Raw genomic sequence first — 13,997 nt, 5'->3', positions numbered from 1 at the left:
AACAATAATAATACCTACTTTACACTCACTGTATATCTCTGCATATATACTTATAGGACTTGTATACGATTGCAAGGAATCTAGAGTTTGATTACTGTAGGGAGGGGGTCATGATGTTGGTAGGAAACTTAGGATAGGCAACAATCAATGATTCTTATGGGCATGAAAATTTATTCAAATGAATGTATCTAGACCATTATATGGGAACTTTCATAGTACCAAAATTAAGGCAATGGCTCAAACACTAATATTACCTACTTAACACTCACTGTACATCTCTGCATATATACCTTGATAGGACTTGTATACAATTATAGAGAATCTAAATATTGATTACTGTAGGCCTGTACAGCCCTGGTCAATTAAATCATGGAGCTATAAACATATAGCTAGAGATTGATTACTGTAGGGGGTGGGGGTCAGGATCTGGGTAGGGAATAGAGGATCTAGGCAATAATCTCTGCATTTGTATACAATTGCAGTGAATCTAAAGAATGATAACTGCAGGGGGGGGGGGGGTCAGGATATGGGTTGAAAACTGAAGATAGGAAATAGTCAATGATTCCTATGGGCCTGAAAAATTATTCAAATGAATGTATCTAGACCATTATATGGGAACTTTCATAGTACCAAATTAAGGTGTTGATCCAAACAATAATAATACCTACTTTACACTCACTGTATATCTCTGCATATACACTTATAGGACTTGTATACGATTGCAAGGAATCTAGAGTTTGATTACTGTAGGGAGGGGGTCATGATGTTGGTAGGAAACTTAGGATAGGCAACAATCAATGATTCTTATGGTCCTGAAAATTTATTCAAATGAATGTATCTAGACCATTATATGGGAACTTTCATAGTACCAAAATTAAGGCAATGGCTCAAACACTAATATTACCTACTTAACACTCACTGTACATCTCTGCATATATACCTTGATAGGACTTGTATACAATTATAGAGAATCTAAATATTGATTACTGTAGGCCTGTACAGCCCTGGTCAATTAAATCATGGAGCTATAAACATATATCTAGAGATTGATTACTGTAGGGGGTGGGGGTCAGGATCTGGGTAGGGAATAGAGGATCTAGGCAATAATCTCTGCATTTGTATACAATTGCAGTGAATCTAAAGAATGATAACTGCGGGGGGGGGGGGGGGGTCAGGATATGGGTAGACAACTGAAGATAGGAAATAGTCAATGATTCCTATGGGCCTGATAAATTATTCAAATGAATGTATCTAGACCATTATATGGGAACTTTCATAGTACCAAAATTAAGGCGTTGATCCAAACAATAATAATACCTACTTTACACTCATTGTATATCTCTGCATATATACTTATAGGACTTGTATACGATTGCAAGGAATCTAGAGTTTGATTACTGTAGGGAGGGGGTCATGATGTTGGTAGGAAACTTAGGATAGGCAACAATCAATGATTCTTATGGGCCTGAAAATTTATTCAAATGAATGTATCTAGACCATTATATGGGAACTTTCATAGTACCAAAATTAAGGCAATGGCTCAAACACTAATATTACCTACTTAACACATTTACTGTACATCTCTGCATATATACCTTGATAGGACTTGTATACAATTATAGAGAATCTAAATATTGATTACTGTAGGCCTGTACAGCCCTGGTCAATTAAATCATGGAGCTATAAACATATAGCTAGAGGGGGGATTGATTACTGTAGGGGGTGGGGGTCAGGATCTGGGTAGGGAATAGAGGATCTAGGCAATAATCTCTGCATTTGTACACAATTGCAGTGAATCTAAAGAATGATAACTGCAGGGGGGGGGGGGGTCAGGATATGGGTAGAAAACTGAAGATAGGAAATAGTCAATGATTCCTATGGGCCTGAAAAATTATTCAAATGAATGTATCTAGACCATTATATGGGAACTTTCATAGTACCAAAATTAAGGCGTTGATCCAAACAATAATAATACCTACTTTACACTCACTGTACATCTCTGCATATATACCTTGATAGGACTTGTATACAATTATAGATAATCTAAATATTGATTACTGTAGGCCTGTACAGCCCTGGTCAATTAAATCATGGAGCTATAAACATATATCTAGAGATTGATTACTGTAGGGGGTGGGGGTCAGGATCTGGGTAGGGAATAGAGGATCTAGGCAATAATCTCTGCATTTGTATACAATTGCAGTGAATCTAAAGAATGATAACTGCAGGGGGGGGGGGTCAGGATATGGGTAGAAAACTGAAGATAGGAAATAGTCAATGATTTCTATGGGCCTGAAAAATTATTCAAATGAATGTATCTAGACCATTATATGGGAACTTTCATAGTACCAAATTAAGGCGTTGATCCAAACAATAATAATACCTACTTTACACTCACTGTATATCTCTGCATATACACTTATAGGACTTTTTTACGATTGCAAGGAATCTAGAGTTTGATTACTGTAGGGAGGGGGTCATGATGTCGGTAGGAAACTTAGGATAGGCAACAATCAATGATTCTTATGGGCCTGAAAATTTATTCAAATGAATGTGTCTAGACCATTATATGGGAACTTTCATAGTACCAAAATTAAGGCAATGGCTCAAACACTAATATTACCTACTTAACACTCACTGTACATCTCTGCATATATACCTTGATAGGACTTGTATACAATTATAGAGAATCTAAATATTGATTACTGTAGGCCTGTACAGCCCTGGTCAATTAAATCATGGAGCTATAAACATATAGCTAGAGATTGATTACTGTAGGGGGTGGGGGTCAGGATCTGGGTAGGGAATAGAGGATCTAGGCAATAATCTCTGCATTTGTATACAATTGCAGTGAATCTAAAGAATGATAACTGCAGGGGGGGGGGGGTCAGGATATGGGTAGAAAACTGAAGATAGGAAATAGTCAATGATTTCTATGGGCCTGAAAAATTATTCAAATGAATGTATCTAGACCATTATATGGGAACTTTCATAGTACCAAATTAAGGCGTTGATCCAAACAATAATAATACCTACTTTACACTCACTGTATATCTCTGCATATACACTTATAGGACTTGTATACGATTGCAAGGAATCTAGAGTTTGATTACTGTAGGGAGGGGGTCATGATGTCGGTAGGAAACTTAGGATAGGCAACAATCAATGATTCTGATGGGCCTGAAAATTTATTCAAATGAATGTGTCTAGACCATTATATGGGAACTTTCATAGTACCAAAATTAAGGCAATGGCTCAAACACTAATATTACCTACTTAACACTCACTGTACATCTCTGCATATATACCTTGATAGGACTTGTATACAATTATAGAGAATCTAAATATTGATTACTGTAGGCCTGTACAGCCCTGGTCAATTAAATCATGGAGCTATAAACATATAGCTAGAGATTGATTACTGTAGGGGGTGGGGGTCAGGATCTGGGTAGGGAATAGAGGATCTAGGCAATAATCTCTGCATTTGTATACAATTGCAGTGAATCTAAAGAATGATAACTGCAGGGGGGGGGGGGTCAGGATATGGGTTGAAAACTGAAGATAGGAAATAGTCAATGATTCCTATGGGCCTGAAAAATTATTCAAATGAATGTATCTAGACCATTATATGGGAACTTTCATAGTACCAAATTAAGGTGTTGATCCAAACAATAATAATACCTACTTTACACTCACTGTATATCTCTGCATATACACTTATAGGACTTGTATACGATTGCAAGGAATCTAGAGTTTGATTACTGTAGGGAGGGGGTCATGATGTCGGTAGGAAACTTAGGATAGGCAACAATCAATGATTCTGATGGGCCTGAAAATTTATTCAAATGAATGTGTCTAGACCATTATATGGGAACTTTCATAGTACCAAAATTAAGGCAATGGCTCAAACACTAATATTACCTACTTAACACTCACTGTACATCTCTGCATATATACCTTGATAGGACTTGTATACAATTATAGAGAATCTAAATATTGATTACTGTAGGCCTGTACAGCCCTGGTCAATTAAATCATGGAGCTATAAACATATAGCTAGAGATTGATTACTGTAGGGGGTGGGGGTCAGGATCTGGGTAGGGAATAGAGGATCTAGGCAATAATCTCTGCATTTGTATACAATTGCAGTGAATCTAAAGAATGATAACTGCAGGGGGGGGGGGGGTCAGGATATGGGTTGAAAACTGAAGATAGGAAATAGTCAATGATTCCTATGGGCCTGAAAAATTATTCAAATGAATGTATCTAGACCATTATATGGGAACTTTCATAGTACCAAATTAAGGCGTTGATCCAAACAATAATAATACCTACTTTACACTCACTGTATATCTCTGCATATACACTTATAGGACTTGTATACGATTGCAAGGAATCTAGAGTTTGATTACTGTAGGGAGGGGGTCATGATGTTGGTAGGAAACTTAGGATAGGCAACAATCAATGATTCTTATGGTCCTGAAAATTTATTCAAATGAATGTATCTAGACCATTATATGGGAACTTTCATAGTACCAAAATTAAGGCAATGGCTCAAACACTAATATTACCTACTTAACACTCACTGTACATCTCTGCATATATACCTTGATAGGACTTGTATACAATTATAGAGAATCTAAATATTGATTACTGTAGGCCTGTACAGCCCTGGTCAATTAAATCATGGAGCTATAAACTGGGGGTGGGGGTCAGGATCTGGGTAGGGAATAGAGGATCTAGGCAATAATCTCTGCATTTGTATACAATTGCAGTGAATCTAAAGAATGATAACTGCGGGGGGGGGGGGGTCAGGATATGGGTAGACAACTGAAGATAGGAAATAGTCAATGATTCCTATGGGCCTGATAAATTATTCAAATGAATGTATCTAGACCATTATATGGGAACTTTCATAGTACCAAAATTAAGGCGTTGATCCAAACAATAATAATACCTACTTTACACTCATTGTATATCTCTGCATATATACTTATAGGACTTGTATACGATTGCAAGGAATCTAGAGTTTGATTACTGTAGGGAGGGGGTCATGATGTTGGTAGGAAACTTAGGATAGGCAACAATCAATGATTCTTATGGGCCTGAAAATTTATTCAAATGAATGTATCTAGACCATTATATGGGAACTTTCATAGTACCAAAATTGAGGCAATGGCTCAAACACTAATATTACCTACTTAACACATTTACTGTACATCTCTGCATATATACCTTGATAGGACTTGTATACAATTATAGAGAATCTAAATATTGATTACTGTAGGCCTGTACAGCCCTGGTCAATTAAATCATGGAGCTATAAACATATAGCTAGAGGGGGGATTGATTACTGTAGGGGGTGGGGGTCAGGATCTGGGTAGGGAATAGAGGATCTAGGCAATAATCTCTGCATTTGTATACAATTGCAGTGAATCTAAAGAATGATAACTGCAGGGGGGGGGGGGTCAGGATATGGGTAGAAAACTGAAGATAGGAAATAGTCAATGATTCCTATGGGCATGAAAAATTATTCAAATGAATGTATCTAGACCATTATATGGGAACTTTCATAGTACCAAAATTAAGGCGTTGATCCAAACAATAATAATACCTACTTTACACTCACTGTACATCTCTGCATATATACCTTGATAGGACTTGTATACAATTATAGATAATCTAAATATTGATTACTGTAGGCCTGTACAGCCCTGGTCAATTAAATCATGGAGCTATAAACATATATCTAGAGATTGATTACTGTAGGGGGTGGGGGTCAGGATCTGGGTAGGGAATAGAGGATCTAGGCAATAATCTCTGCATTTGTATACAATTGCAGTGAATCTAAAGAATGATAACTGCAGGGGGGGGGTCAGGATATGGGTAGAAAACTGAAGATAGGAAATAGTCAATGATTTCTATGGGCCTGAAAAATTATTCAAATGAATGTATCTAGACCATTATATCGGAACTTTCATAGTACCAAATTAAGGCGTTGATCCAAACAATAATAATACCTACTTTACACTCACTGTATATCTCTGCATATACACTTATAGGACTTTTTTACGATTGCAAGGAATCTAGAGTTTGATTACTGTAGGGAGGGGGTCATGATGTCGGTAGGAAACTTAGGATAGGCAACAATCAATGATTCTTATGGGCCTGAAAATTTATTCAAATGAATGTGTCTAGACCATTATATGGGAACTTTCATAGTACCAAAATTAAGGCAATGGCTCAAACACTAATATTACCTACTTAACACTCACTGTACATCTCTGCATATATACCTTGATAGGACTTGTATACAATTATAGAGAATCTAAATATTGATTACTGTAGGCCTGTACAGCCCTGGTCAATTAAATCATGGAGCTATAAACATATAGCTAGAGATTGATTACTGTAGGGGGTGGGGGTCAGGATCTGGGTAGGGAATAGAGGATCTAGGCAATAATCTCTGCATTTGTATACAATTGCAGTGAATCTAAAGAATGATAACTGCAGGGGGGGGGGGGGTCAGGATATGGGTAGAAAACTGAAGATAGGAAATAGTCAATGATTTCTATGGGCCTGAAAAATTATTCAAATGAATGTATCTAGACCATCATATCGGAACTTTCATAGTACCAAATTAAGGTGTTGATCCAAACAATAATAATACCTACTTTACACTCACTGTATATCTCTGCATATACACTTATAGGACTTGTATACGATTGCAAGGAATCTAGAGTTTGATTACTGTAGGGAGGGGGTCATGATGTCGGTAGGAAACTTAGGATAGGCAACAATCAATGATTCTGATGGGCCTGAAAATTTATTCAAATGAATGTGTCTAGACCATTATATGGGAACTTTCATAGTACCAAAATTAAGGCAATGGCTCAAACACTAATATTACCTACTTAACACTCACTGTACATCTCTGCATATATACCTTGATAGGACTTGTATACAATTATAGAGAATCTAAATATTGATTACTGTAGGCCTGTACAGCCCTGGTCAATTAAATCATGGAGCTATAAACATATAGCTAGAGATTGATTACTGTAGGGGGTGGGGGTCAGGATCTGGGTAGGGAATAGAGGATCTAGGCAATAATCTCTGCATTTGTATACAATTGCAGTGAATCTAAAGAATGATAACTGCAGGGGGGGGGGGGGTCAGGATATGGGTTGAAAACTGAAGATAGGAAATAGTCAATGATTCCTATGGGCCTGAAAAATTATTCAAATGAATGTATCTAGACCATTATATGGGAACTTTCATAGTACCAAATTAAGGCGTTGATCCAAACAATAATAATACCTACTTTACACTCACTGTATATCTCTGCATATACACTTATAGGACTTGTATACGATTGCAAGGAATCTAGAGTTTGATTACTGTAGGGAGGGGGTCATGATGTTGGTAGGAAACTTAGGATAGGCAACAATCAATGATTCTTATGGTCCTGAAAATTTATTCAAATGAATGTATCTAGACCATTATATGGGAACTTTCATAGTACCAAAATTAAGGCAATGGCTCAAACACTAATATTACCTACTTAACACTCACTGTACATCTCTGCATATATACCTTGATAGGACTTGTATACAATTATAGAGAATCTAAATATTGATTACTGTAGGCCTGTACAGCCCTGGTCAATTAAATCATGGAGCTATAAACATATAGCTAGAGATTGATTACTGTAGGGGGTGGGGGTCAGGATCTGGGTAGGGAATAGAGGAGCTAGGCAATAATCTCTGCATTTGTATACAATTGCAGTGAATCTAAAGAATGATAACTGCAGGGGGGGGGGGTCAGGATATGGGTAGAAAACTGAAGATAGGAAATAGTCAATGATTCCTATGGGCCTGAAAAATTATTCAAATGAATGTATCTAGACCATTATATGAGAACTTTCATAGTACCAAAATTAAGGCGTTGATCCAAACAATAATAATACCTACTTTACACTCACTGTATATCTCTGCATATATACTTATAGGACTTGTATACGATTGCAAGGAATCTAGAGTTTGATTACTGTAGGGAGGGGGTCATGATGTTGGTAGGAAACTTAGGATAGGCAACAATCAATGATTCTTATGGGCCTGAAAATTTATTCAAATGAATGTATCTAGACCATTATATGGGAACTTTCATAGTACCAAAATTAAGGCAATGGCTCAAACACTAGTATTACCTACTTAACACTCACTGTACATCTCTGCATATATACCTTGATAGGACTTGTATACAATTATAGAGAATCTAAATATTGATTACTGTAGGCCTGTACAGCCCTGGTCAATTAAATCATGGAGCTATAAACATATAGCTAGAGGGGGGATTGATTACTGTAGGGGGTGGGGGTCAGGATCTGGGTAGGGAATAGAGGATCTAGGCAATAATCTCTGCATTTGTATACAATTGCAGTGAATCTAAAGAATGATAACTGCAGGGGGGGGGGGGGGTCAGGATATGGCTAGAAAACTGAAGATAGGAAATAGTCAATGATTCCTATGGGCCTGAAAAATTATTCAAATGAATGTATCTAGACCATTATATGGGAACTTTCATAGTACCAAAATTAAGGCGTTGATCCAAACAATAATAATACCTACTTTACACTCACTGTATATCTCTGCATATATACTTATAGGACTTGTATACGATTGCAAGGAATCTAGAGTTTGATTACTGTAGGGAGGGGGTCATGATGTTGGTAGGAAACTTAGGATAGGCAACAATCAATGATTCTTATGGGCCTGAAAATTTATTCAAATGAATGTATCTAGACCATTATATGGGAACTTTCATAGTACCAAAATTAAGGCAATGGCTCAAACACTAATATTACCTACTTAACACTCACTGTACATCTCTGCATATATACCTTGATAGGACTTGTATACAATTATAGAGAATCTAAATATTGATTACTGTAGGCCTGTACAGCCCTGGTCAATTAAATCATGGAGCTATAAACATATATCTAGAGATTGATTACTGTAGGGGGTGGGGTCAGGATCTGGGTAGGGAATAGAGGATCTAGGCAATAATCTCTGCATTTGTATACAATTGCAGTGAATCTAAAGAATGATATCCTAAAGAATAATACCTACTTTACACTCACTGTATATCTCTGCATATATACTTTGATACGACTTGTATACGATTGCAGGGAATCTAGAGTTCGATTACTGTAGGGAGGGGGTCATGATGTCGGTAGGAACTTTAGGATAGGCAACAATCAATGATTCTTATGGGCCTGAAAATTTATTCAAATGAATGTATCTAGACCATTATATGGGAACTTTCATAGTACCAAAATTAAGGCAATGGCTCAAACACTAATATTACCTACTTAACACTCACTGTACATCTCTGCATATATACCTTGATAGGACTTGTATACAATTATAGAGAATCTAAATATTGATTACTGTAGGCCTGTACAGCCCTGGTCAATTAAATCATGGAGCTATAAACATATATCTAGAGATTGATTACTGTAGGGGGTGGGGTCAGGATCTGGGTAGGGAATAGAGGATCTAGGCAATAATCTCTGCATTTGTATACAATTGCAGTGAATCTAAAGAATGATATCCTAAAGAATAATACCTACTTTACACTCACTGTATATCTCTGCATATATACTTTGATAGGACTTGTATACGATTGCAGGGAATCTAGAGTTCGATTACTGTAGGGAGGGGGTCATGATGTCGGTAGGAACTTTAGGATAGGCAACAATCAATGATTCTTATGGGCCTGAAAATTTATTCAAATGAATGTGTCTAGACCATTATATGGGAACTTTCATAGTACCAAAATTAAGGCGTTGATCCAAACAATAATAATACCTACTTTACACTCACTGTATATCTCTGCATATAGGACTTGTATACGATTGCAAGGAATCTAGAGTTTGATTACTGTAGGGAGGGGGTCATGATGTTGGTAGGAAACTTAGGATAGGCAACAATCAATGATTCTTATGGGCCTGAAAATTTATTCAAATGAATGTATCTAGACCATTATATGGGAACTTTCATAGTACCAAAATTAAGGCAATGGCTCAAACACTAATATTACCTACTTAACACTCACTGTACATCTCTGCATATATACCTTGATAGGACTTGTATACAATTATAGAGAATCTAAATATTGATTACTGTAGGCCTGTACAGCCCTGGTCAATTAAATCATGGAGCTATAAACATATATCTAGAGATTGATTACTGTAGGGGGTGGGGGTCAGGATCTGGGTAGGGAATAGAGGATCTAGGCAATAATCTCTGCATTTGTATACAATTGCAGTGAATCTAAAGAATGATATCCTAAAGAATAATACCTACTTTACACTCACTGTATATCTCTGCATATATACTTTGATACGACTTGTATACGATTGCAGGGAATCTAGAGTTCGATTACTGTAGGGAGGGGGTCATGATGTCGGTAGGAAACTTAGAATAGGCAACAATCAATGATTCTTATGGGCCTGAAAATTTATTCAAATGAATGTGTCTAGACCATTATATGGGAACTTTCATAGTACCAAAATTAAGGCGTTGATCCAAACAATAATAATACCTACTTTACACTCACTGTATATCTCTGCATATATACTTATAGGACTTGTATACGATTGCAAGGAATCTAGAGTTTGATTACTGTAGGGAGGGGGTCATGATGTTGGTAGGAAACTTAGGATAGGCAACAATCAATGATTCTTATGGGCCTGAAAATTTATTCAAATGAATGTATCTAGACCATTATATGGGAACTTTCATAGTACCAAAATTAAGGCAATGGCTCAAACACTAATATTACCTACTTAACACTCACTGTACATCTCTGCATATATACCTTGATAGGACTTGTATACAATTATAGAGAATCTAAATATTGATTACTGTAGGCCTGTACAGCCCTGGTCAATTAAATCATGGAGCTATAAACATATAGCTAGAGGGGGGATTGATTACTGTAGGGGGTGGGGGTCAGGATCTGGGTAGGGAATAGAGGATCTAGGCAATAATCTCTGCATTTGTATACAATTGCAGTGAATCTAAAGAATGATAACTGCAGGGGGGGGGGGGTCAGGATATGGGTAGAAAACTGAAGATAGGAAATAGTCAATGATTCCTATGGGCCTGAAAAATTATTCAAATGAATGTATCTAGACCATTATATGGGAACTTTCATAGTACCAAAATTAAGGCGTTGATCCAAACAATAATAATACCTACTTTACACTCACTGTATATCTCTGCATATATACTTATAGGACTTGTATACGATTGCAAGGAATCTAGAGTTTGATTACTGTAGGGAGGGGGTCATGATGTTGGTAGGAAACTTAGGATAGGCAACAATCAATGATTCTTATGGGCCTGAAAATTTATTCAAATGAATGTATCTAGACCATTATATGGGAACTTTCATAGTACCAAAATTAAGGCAATGGCTCAAACACTAATATTACCTACTTAACACTCACTGTACATCTCTGCATATATACCTTGATAGGACTTGTATACAATTATAGAGAATCTAAATATTGATTACTGTAGGCCTGTACAGCCCTGGTCAATTAAATCATGGAGCTATAAACATATATCTAGAGATTGATTACTGTAGGGGGTGGGGTCAGGATCTGGGTAGGGAATAGAGGATCTAGGCAATAATCTCTGCATTTGTATACAATTGCAGTGAATCTAAAGAATGATATCCTAAAGAATAATACCTACTTTACACTCACTGTATATCTCTGCATATATACTTTGATAGGACTTGTATACGATTGCAGGGAATCTAGAGTTCGATTACTGTAGGGAGGGGGTCATGATGTCGGTAGGAACTTTAGGATAGGCAACAATCAATGATTCTTATGGGCCTGAAAATTTATTCAAATGAATGTATCTAGACCATTATATGGGAACTTTCATAGTACCAAAATTAAGGCAATGGCTCAAACACTAATATTACCTACTTAACACTCACTGTACATCTCTGCATATATACCTTGATAGGACTTGTATACAATTATAGAGAATCTAAATATTGATTACTGTAGGCCTGTACAGCCCTGGTCAATTAAATCATGGAGCTATAAACATATATCTAGAGATTGATTACTGTACGGGGTGGGGTCAGGATCTGGGTAGGGAATAGAGGATCTAGGCAATAATCTCTGCATTTGTATACAATTGCAGTGAATCTAAAGAATGATATCCTAAAGAATAATACCTACTTTACACTCACTGTATATCTCTGCATATATACTTTGATAGGACTTGTATACGATTGCAGGGAATCTAGAGTTCGATTACTGTAGGGAGGGGGTCATGATGTCGGTAGGAACTTTAGGATAGGCAACAATCAATGATTCTTATGGGCCTGAAAATTTATTCAAATGAATGTGTCTAGACCATTATATGGGAACTTTCATAGTACCAAAATTAAGGCGTTGATCCAAACAATAATAATACCTACTTTACACTCACTGTATATCTCTGCATATAGGACTTGTATACGATTGCAAGGAATCTAGAGTTTGATTACTGTAGGGAGGGGGTCATGATGTTGGTAGGAAACTTAGGATAGGCAACAATCAATGATTCTTATGGGCCTGAAAATTTATTCAAATGAATGTATCTAGACCATTATATGGGAACTTTCATAGTACCAAAATTAAGGCAATGGCTCAAACACTAATATTACCTACTTAACACTCACTGTACATCTCTGCATATATACCTTGATAGGACTTGTATACAATTATAGAGAATCTAAATATTGATTACTGTAGGCCTGTACAGCCCTGGTCAATTAAATCATGGAGCTATAAACATATATCTAGAGATTGATTACTGTAGGGGGTGGGGGTCAGGATCTGGGTAGGGAAAAGAGGATCTAGGCAATAATCTCTGCATTTGTATACAATTGCAGTGAATCTAAAGAATGATATCCTAAAGAATAATACCTACTTTACACTCACTGTATATCTCTGCATATATACTTTGATACGACTTGTATACGATTGCAGGGAATCTAGAGTTCGATTACTGTAGGGAGGGGGTCATGATGTCGGTAGGAAACTTAGGATAGGCAACAATCAATGATTCTTATGGGCCTGAAAATTTATTCAAATGAATGTGTCTAGACCATTATATGGGAACTTTCATAGTACCAAAATTAAGGCGTTGATCCAAACAATAATAATACCTACTTTACACTCACTGTATATCTCTGCATATATACTTATAGGACTTGTATACGATTGCAAGGAATCTAGAGTTTGATTACTGTAGGGAGGGGGTCATGATGTTGGTAGGAAACTTAGGATAGGCAACAATCAATGATTCTTATGGGCCTGAAAATTTATTCAAATGAATGTATCTAGACCATTATATGGGAACTTTCATAGTACCAAAATTAAGGCAATGGCTCAAACACTAATATTACCTTGAACACTCACTGTACATCTCTGCATATATACCTTGATAGGACTTGTATACAATTATAGAGAATCTAAATATTGATTACTGTAGGCCTGTACAGCCCTGGTCAATTAAATCATGGAGCTATAAACATATAGCTAGAGGGGGGATTGATTACTGTAGGGGGTGGGGGTCAGGATCTGGGTAGGGAATAGAGGATCTAGGCAATAATCTCTGCATTTGTATACAATTGCAGTGAATCTAAAGAATGATAACTGCAGGGGGGGGGGTCAGGATATGGCTAGAAAACTGAAGATAGGAAATAGTCAATGATTCCTATGGGCCTGAAAAATTATTCAAATGAATGTATCTAGACCATTATATGGGAACTTTCATAGTACCAAAATTAAGGTGTTGATCCAAACAATAATAATACCTACTTTACACTCACTGTATATCTCTGCATATATACTTATAGGACTTGTATACGATTGCAAGGAATCTAGAGTTTGATTACTGTAGGGAGGGGGTCATGAT

The sequence above is a fragment of the Apostichopus japonicus genome, chromosome 17 (assembly GCF_037975245.1).
Source record: "Apostichopus japonicus isolate 1M-3 chromosome 17, ASM3797524v1, whole genome shotgun sequence".
Taxonomy (NCBI): domain Eukaryota; kingdom Metazoa; phylum Echinodermata; class Holothuroidea; order Aspidochirotida; family Stichopodidae; genus Apostichopus; species Apostichopus japonicus.
Note: the sequence above shows the minus strand (reverse complement) of the source record.